General features: G+C 31.8%; 1 long non-coding RNA gene across 1 annotated transcript in view; it reads left to right on the forward strand.

Annotated features, from left to right (window-relative positions):
* Window positions 1–1,691: 1,691 nt before the first annotated feature.
* Window positions 1,692–8,807, forward strand: part of LOC107600966 (uncharacterized) — a 20,129-nt gene continuing 13,013 nt past the window's right edge. Inside the window, exon 1 of the long non-coding RNA XR_001610864.1 lies at window positions 1,692–1,788. This is a non-coding gene — a long non-coding RNA (uncharacterized lncRNA). The remainder of the gene's footprint in view (window positions 1,789–8,807) is intronic.

Raw genomic sequence — 8,807 nt, forward strand, 5'->3', positions numbered from 1 at the left:
CTACTGTTTTCTTACTATGGCTCTATCTATCACTTTCACAATTTCACTAAAATGAGCGTTTGTATATTTAGAAGCTGTATAAAGAAAAACACAAGGGTGAAAAAGTCATTCACTGCTGATACTTCACTTGCTGGTTTAGTACTTTGATTAAACTTAGGTTTAGTTAGTTTTTAAATGTTCTGAATTTATTTATTTATTTATTTTTAACTTTTCTTTTCGACTGAACACAAGATCACATCAAGTAAGAGGACTTTGGACCAATGGGATTTCACAGTGGGTGGGGCTGCTTACATGACCTACAAAAATATACTGAAAATATTTAAAATATTTTATAAAAGTATATTTTTAAATTAAAAAGTGTAATTTTATCAAATTTGCTCATAGCATTTAGTTTTGTATTTGTTTGAAGACCCCTGTTTTTTTATTATTCTTTTTTTATTGAGTAAATGTATTATTATTGTTATTATTATTATTATTATTATTATTATTATTATTATTATTGGGATTGGGATTTTTTATGTATTAAAAAAAATCCTAACAATATTAATCCTGATTTCCACATGGATACTGTAAAATACATATACACATATTATATACATACATAATATTATAAATATAATTTGTTCTTAATTGATGTTAAAGGGGTCATATGATGCGATTTCAAGTTTTCCTTTCTCTTTGGAGTGTTACAAGCTGATTGTGATAAGATCCCTGAAGTTGCAAAGACTAAAGTCTCAAAACCAAAGAGATATTCTTTATCAAAGTTAATTTGTTTGAAGACCCCTGTTTTTTTATTATTCTTTTTTTATTGAGTAAATGTATTATTATTGTTATTATTATTATTATTATTATTATTATTATTGGGATTGGGATTTTTTATGTATTAAAAATCCTAACAATATTAATCCTGATTTCCACATGGATACTGTAAAATACATATACACATATTATATACATACATAATATTATAAATATAATTTGTTCTTAATTGATGTTAAAGGGGTCATATGATGCGATTTCAAGTTTTCCTTTCTTTTAACATGTTTTTGTGGCCTTAAATGTTTATCTGTGAACTGCAATTGCAAAAAAAATTATAATAATAATTTTCTAAGGTCATGTAAGGACACTATACTTTGTTTTTTTTGTCTGTGAAATCATGTTTGACCTATTAAATAATTCTTAATGTGAATTTTCTAATAATTTATAACAATAAATAGTTTTTTTTTTCCATCTCAGGGTCTGTACCTATTTAGAACCAATATCAGTCAACGCAAATTACACTGCACATTTGTGCAGAGATGTAAAAATAGATAAAGAAACCCTCATTTTTGCCACCTCAGTTGATAAATAATGCTGTTTCTGCTGAGCGTAGGCTGCTTATCGCAGGGAAACAGTCAAGGAACCAGGATTTACAAAGACAATTACGACCTAACATTTCATCGCTTGATCTTCCGAACGTTAAGGAACGAAATGTGTGTGTTCTGTTTGCGGGTGGTTGATCGGAGAGAGCATTGTATTAGTTTGGCCACATTCACTCGCGTCCGAAAAGAAAGAAGAAAGCCCCTGGAGTATTTTTCAGGTGAACTTTTCTCTCCATACAAATCACCCAGCGAGACTCACTGGCCTTCCTGTCGCTTTGGCTGTTGTCATGGCGATGACCTGTTGCCGCGCTGCAGCGGCGGGGTTTCGTTCCCACCGTCTCGCTGTGCCAGAGAGGTTCGCCAGAACGCCGAGTCATCGCTTGGAAACGCGCCGCGGTACAAGTAACGAACGAGGGCAGCTCTCCAGGTGCTAAAGTGTCCCTATTCACTCCAGCTCTGATAAAAATCATGCTTTGGACTCTGAAAATACCCAAACTTGACATTTGCTACAGTCGAGTGTTAGTTCAAAACGTCTCTTTCACATACGCCCACATGGGAGCATCGCTATTATGCTGTCATATATTTTCTCTCTTTGAAAACAATTCAGAGTTGGTTAAAACATGTTAATGGTTTTATAATGCTTTTGTTTGGATGTATTTGTCACTGCAATTGCGGTTTAGGCTATTGTTTTCCTCATCTGCAATGTTTATGCTTAACCACTAGGTGGCAGGCCTGTCTTTCTCTTATACAGCTTTGATCTGTACTGCGGGGTTATTAAACGGGAAGCTGTCTGGGCACGTGCCTCGTTATGCAGTGTTTCGCCTGGGGGCAAGTTCAAGCTCAAACCGGTGTGCGCCGTTTCGCTACGGTTTCGGGTTTGAACGATATGTTTCCTGAAAACGGTGTGCAACAGGGTTTGAGATACGTTTTCTCTTGTTTGGTGGGTGTGTCAAACATGTCAGCCCAATCAGCAGCAACATGTATGTAAACCACACGGTATTAAAGAGACAGCTGGCACAGTGTAATTAACATCCACATAAATCCACAAGAGCAAGTATATTGTTTGCACATGTTTATTTACATTAAAGGCAACATAACTGAAATAATAAGAGCACAAGTATAGATCTGGAACTTCTTTAAGTCTGTCTAAATATCATTTAGTAATTCCCGTCTGTTTCCACAGATAAACTATCCAGTCCACAGAAGCTTTAAACCACTTATCGCGGTACAACAAGCTGCGGTGTGGCAGTCATGTGTATTATGGTTTAGAAGTCACGTGATTCCTATAATGAGGGGTAGCGGTGTGTGATGTTGATGGTAATATTGAACATTTTTCTTAGTGGATATGTCATATATAAATATAAAAATAATATAAAATAATAATATGAATATTACATATCTGGTATAATATTAGGCCTATGTAATTGTTTTTTATTATTATTTGGAAAAATACAATAACATTACAATTAATTATTAATCAGTATTTAACAATATTAATCAATTACTGTGAGATTTTCAGCAATATTCTTCTTAGTGGATATTTTAAATACTTATACATAATATTTAGAAAATTACAATATTTGATAGTATAATAGTTTGATATTGTACTATTTCTTTTATTTATTAAGGTCATATTTTATTATTTATACATTGAATAACAATGTGATAATCAACAGTGTAACACATTTTTACAAAGTTTTCAAATTTAAAAAAAGTAAACTTATTGTGATGAGACTCGTTACAGCGTTTGTACTAGCCACAAAATTTCAGCATTAGCAAGCTAAAAATACTAGTAACTTTTGAAAGACGCAGTAGCAACAGTACATTTTTCAGAAGCATTACAGTAGCTAAACACATACACAGTAAAAATTAAAAAGTAAATACTGTTAAGTAGCAATATTAATATATATTTGTTATACTATTATATACTTGTTATTATTATATAAAAAAACTATATTAAAATTCATTAATATGAATCAGTCTGAACAGTAATCATTAATATTTATAAAGTATAAAATTAATAATGTATTTATTAATATGGTCATATTTTTTATTTATATGTTATGCATGACAGTAAGAATGTGATAAACTCTGTGTGACCATGTTTCAATTAATCAACAGATTTCCCCCCAGAAATCAGCACAGAATATAAAAAACTTCATTTTATTAAATATTTACTTTAAGAACTAAAGCATTTTAATAACAGCAATTTTACTTGCAAGTAATTTGCAAAAAATTGCGATTCACTTTTAAAAGATACAGTAGCAACAACACTAACTTAACTACGTTTTTCGGACGTTTAACAGTAGCTAACTGTTCTCAAAACTGTAGCTTGTTTATTAACAAGATACTTTTTATTGCTACTTGTACTAGCTATTCGTAGCGGTTGTAGTGTGACAGAATGCAACATCGCTATTTTTGTCACACTGTATTGCGGGTGCAGATTTATTTTCAACCTAATGTTTAAAATTCTGAAAAATAGGCAGTTTTAGCTCAATTGCTTAGTTTAAAAGTAGTTAGCTACGTTTGATTTGTACCTTTTTAACAGCTTTCTCCACTTGATTAACTTTTAGCTTGATGAGCTACAGTTTCAAATTAGCTTCCTCAACACTAGTTGATGTTAGCCAGTTAGCAATACTTGGTTAAATGTCGTTTAACTGCCCATGCTGGTGTCTATAGCACAGGCTATATTTCACATACAGGTGTGGTGGCATATGCTGATATAAAAAAAGAAATGAGAAATAGGAAGTCACTTGCTAGGTTCACCGTAATGTTCCGTACAGGGCTGCCGGGTCGATTGGCAGCACAATAGCCGGATCAATATCTGGCCCAGTTGTGCCGCTTAGTGAAGAGCGGTTTGATCTATAGCATAGAATTGGTTTGGCTAGGAAGCAGGGCTCGTGTAAACGGCCTTTATTTGAGTCAGTCATCTGCTGTAGTAATTAGAATCGGAAGTAAGACTCAGCGCTCAACTTCCCTGCGATTAACAGGTGAAGTTCAACATGAATCCCTCAGCGCAAACAAACAGATGTGCGCACATGGTCAGCTAGAATTAACGCTGAGCTCATGTAACAATTTCACAAAACTTCAGAATTGAAATGTTTTATCAAAGACTTTATTACCCCTGCTGACATTTTTGCTGATGCCAACTAGAATGAAGGTCAAGCTGAGTAATATTTGGACATTTACCCTCCTAGACATCGTCTCATTATCGTCCCGTAGTAAACAAGCTTTGCAAACGGCCAAAAATAACACAGGCTCAGTAATTAAATTGGATTAAGTGGATTATGCGGCCCTTGTGATGAGTTGGCTGCCTGCTGCAGATTGGCACCCGAAAACAGTTTGGCTTGTCTTCACCTTACCATGTCAACCCACATGAAAATGCACACACACACACACACACACACACACACACACTTTTGAAAGAAAATGTTATATGACCCCCTGAGGTTAATGATCAGTTTTTCTTTTTTTGAAAGGTATGCATGTCTTAAAATTTTGTAAAAGTAAAAAGTAATATAATAATATTCATGTTATAAATTTATTATATTATACAATTGTTAATATTATTATTTTAAAAAGTGTAAAATACCATAATAATAATAATAATAATAATATAAAATGGTAATAAAATAAAATGTATGTATTAATATGACCATTATCAATTAATATAAAATGTATTATTACTAATAAAATAACAAATAATAATTAATAAAAATAATAATATTTATTGTAATAAGATAATAATGCTATAATTGTATTATATATATTTTAAATATTTTTTATATTAATATATAAATAATTTTTATGTAATGAAAAATAATAGTAATCACTGTTAACAACAAATTAATATAAAATTTATTATTATTATGATAATATTATTAAAATAACAAATAATAAAATGAAACATATTAAATATTAATATAATAATTATTATTTATTATTATTCTAATTACTTAATTTATTATCTAATTATTACCTAATCTAAAATAATAATGCAATGTATTAATATTATCAATATTAACATTCTTAATTAATAAAATTATGATTACTTTTATTTAAAAGTATAACTAATATTACTGTAAAATAACAAGACAAATTGTTAATGAACAAACTAACTTAACATATTAATGGATAAAAATTATTATTAATAAAATAACAATATGAATCAATATTGATATAAACATTTGTATTAAATATACTATTATTAAAAAATACAAGCAATACAATAATAATAACAATAATAATAATATTAATAATAATGGTTAATATTTAAAAGTATAACATAATATTAATATAAAATAATTAATTAATAAAATAATAAAAAATAATAATATTAACATTATTTAACAAACTTAATATATTGATAAATATACAGTTAGCAGTAGTTGTAGTAGTAGTAGTAGTATTAAGAGTTTAAGGCTGTAATTTGTGACATACAGCGTGTAAACTGATGGCCACAACAAAACCGTTGTCTGGGTCACAGGGCCAGGGCAGATGCCAGCCTTTCCTTTGGGTAATTGTCAGAGACAGGAATAGTAAATCCAGGTCAGTAGGCTGCTTGTAAAGTGGGCTCAGTATGCTGGACGGAGATTAGCTCCTTAGCCAGGCTCAACTCACTGTGACGCATACTGCTCTCCCACTCACTGAAAACACAAGCTAAACATTACACCTAAAGAAACAAATTGTACTTTTTAAAAGTATGTTTAAAAACCTTTGTGTCATTTCTGCACCAATATAGTGGAAGAGGTTAATGCTAATGTAACAGAGTAATAAGAGCTAGCATAAGCAAGCATCTGTTTCAAAAAGAATGCTAGCAGTCACACAGTATATGCTAAACACCATGTGAATTTAGGTAAATGTAGACGGTAAAAGACTGAATACAGTATGCTAGCATGCTGATCGGAACTTAGCTTAGTCAAAAGATCAGTGGACCCTATTGAATTTTTCAAACTATCCTCTTTTGGAATCCACAGAAAAAGAATGTAATACAAAATTGGAATGACATGAGGGCAAAAAAAAAATTGATAAAATGATACTGTATACTCAGTTTCCACAGCAAACTGGACATGTTGAGGCATGTTTCCTCTCAGGATGAATTCACGTTCTTGTTCTAATATCAAATGTGGAAACGGTTCAAGAATGTGTAATGTTTTAATGAGCCAATACTACATTTCAACCTTGGAAACTATGTCAAAACATAACCACAATTTATTATTTAACAGCAGAACGTGTTCAAACGGAACCACAACCTAGCAGAAAGGCCTTTCATTACCTCAGAGGCATTAACATTGAAAACTGCTCCCAAAGAGAGGCTGTTGTGAATCACAGAAAAACAACTCATTTGTTTGGAATTAGCTCTGAAGGGAAAAAGATTAATTAAAGAATTGTTCAGAGGGCAGATGAGGGTTTGGTTTTGTTCTTTTTGTTTATTGTTATTCATCTCATGGTTTTCAATTACCGCGACCAGCTTCAGACAAAGAAAGAGAAAGAGAGGAATAAATAAAGGTTTCATTATTATCAACTGCAAACTAAAAGAAAAAAATCTGCTCTCATTGTCCTACAGTCTATTTACTGAGAAATTTATATATATATATATATATATTTGTGTGTGTGTGTGTGTGTGTATGCATGATGTTTAAAAAAAAAATCTAAATTATATGTTATATAAATAATTTATAAATAGTACAAATTAATTGAAATATTAATATAAAATAAATTTGTATGATTTTTTTTACAATATTATTTATACATTTATGTTATAATATTATTTATTATTTTATAGACAATACAATAATAATTATTTTTCATTATTATAAATAGTTAATAGTAATATAATAAATATGAATATTATATAAATAATATGAATATGACTAAATAAAATATAATGAAATTAATTCATATTAATGAATATTAACTTAATTGATATAAATTCAATTCAAGCAATGCGGGGTTGAGCCTGGTCAGTACCTGGAAGGGAGACCTCCTGGGAAAACTAGGTTGCTGTTGGGAGAGGTATTAGTGAGGCCTGCAGGGGGTGCTCACCCTGTGGTCTGTGTGGGTCCTAACACCCCAGTGTAGTGACACTATACTGTCAAAAAGCACCGTCTTTCGGATGAGACGTTAAACAGAGGTCCTGACTCTCTGTGGTCATTAAAAATCCCATGGCACTTTCTCGTAAAGAGTAGGGGTGTAACCCCGGTGTCCTGGCCAAATTGCCCCCCTGGCCTTTGTCAATCATGGCCTCCTAATAATCCCCAACCACTTGATTGGCTCTATGGCTCTCTCTCCTCTCTACCTGTAGCTGGTGTGTGGTGAGCGCACTGGTGACATTGTCCTGTGGCTGCCGTCGCATCATCCAAGTGGATGCTGCACACTGGTGGTGGTTAAGGAGAGACCCCCCCACATGATTGTAAAGTGCTTTGGGTGTACAACAATACACAATAAAGCGCTATATAAATGCATCATTCATTCATTCATTCATTCAAATTATTAATATTGTTACTATTACATTTCTTTTTTAAAGCAGTGATATAATAGAACATAGTAAATTGGGTGTAGTGTCACGGTTAAAGTTGAGGATTTAACCTGTAACCTGCTCATTCTCATTCAGCTTCATCTTCTTTTAGCTTAACTTCGTAAGTGCTGCGGTGGATGACAGGATTTTAATTTGGTCATTATGTTTGTTTAATGGCCCATCGTAAAAAGAAAGAAATGGCCGGGCATACACCTTTTTCCGTTCTTTGTGGAATCTGTCCAAATGCTTGATGAGTTTCCAAAGCCACAATGAAGGAAATTTGTCTTAGACAAAATGTAAGACAAACAGCTGACTTCATCATAATTACAGGACAGAGCTTTAATACTGGCCATATATCCATCCACATAATGAAGTGATACACGAGTATACAAGTTCTAAAACATGTTATGTCTGAGAGGAAGATGTACTGCAGCACTGTGAGGCATGTCAGCGTGTCACTTCCTGTCTGTGTCGAAGCAGCGGCAACACACACACACACACACACACACACACACACATACATATCTTTCTATTTTAATCACAATGAGTGTGATGTAGCTTCATATGGCTGGATTCTCTTTGTTTGGAAGCTCACTTGCCTATACAGCAAAAATATGTTTTTTTTTCCTGACCAAAATATATTGTAAACAGAACCATTTAAAGACATATTTTCAAAGTGAAATATTAGTTTTATCTGGGAGGTGATCAGGTCTTGACCTGTTTAAACACTCACAATTTGCTTCTAAGTACACACACACACACACATTAAGTAATAATGTAATATATAATGCAAATACAATGTAATATTTTTATTTTATTATCATTATGTTATATAATATAATTAGATATATTTTTAATTGCAATTTTCTACTAACTACAAATAATAATAAAGTTATTACATTCATAAGTTAATTTTGTAGTGTGTCTGT

The sequence above is a fragment of the Sinocyclocheilus grahami genome, unplaced genomic scaffold, assembly GCF_001515645.1.
Source record: "Sinocyclocheilus grahami isolate Dianchi unplaced genomic scaffold, SAMN03320097.WGS_v1.1 scaffold295.1, whole genome shotgun sequence".
Classification (NCBI taxonomy): domain Eukaryota; kingdom Metazoa; phylum Chordata; class Actinopteri; order Cypriniformes; family Cyprinidae; genus Sinocyclocheilus; species Sinocyclocheilus grahami.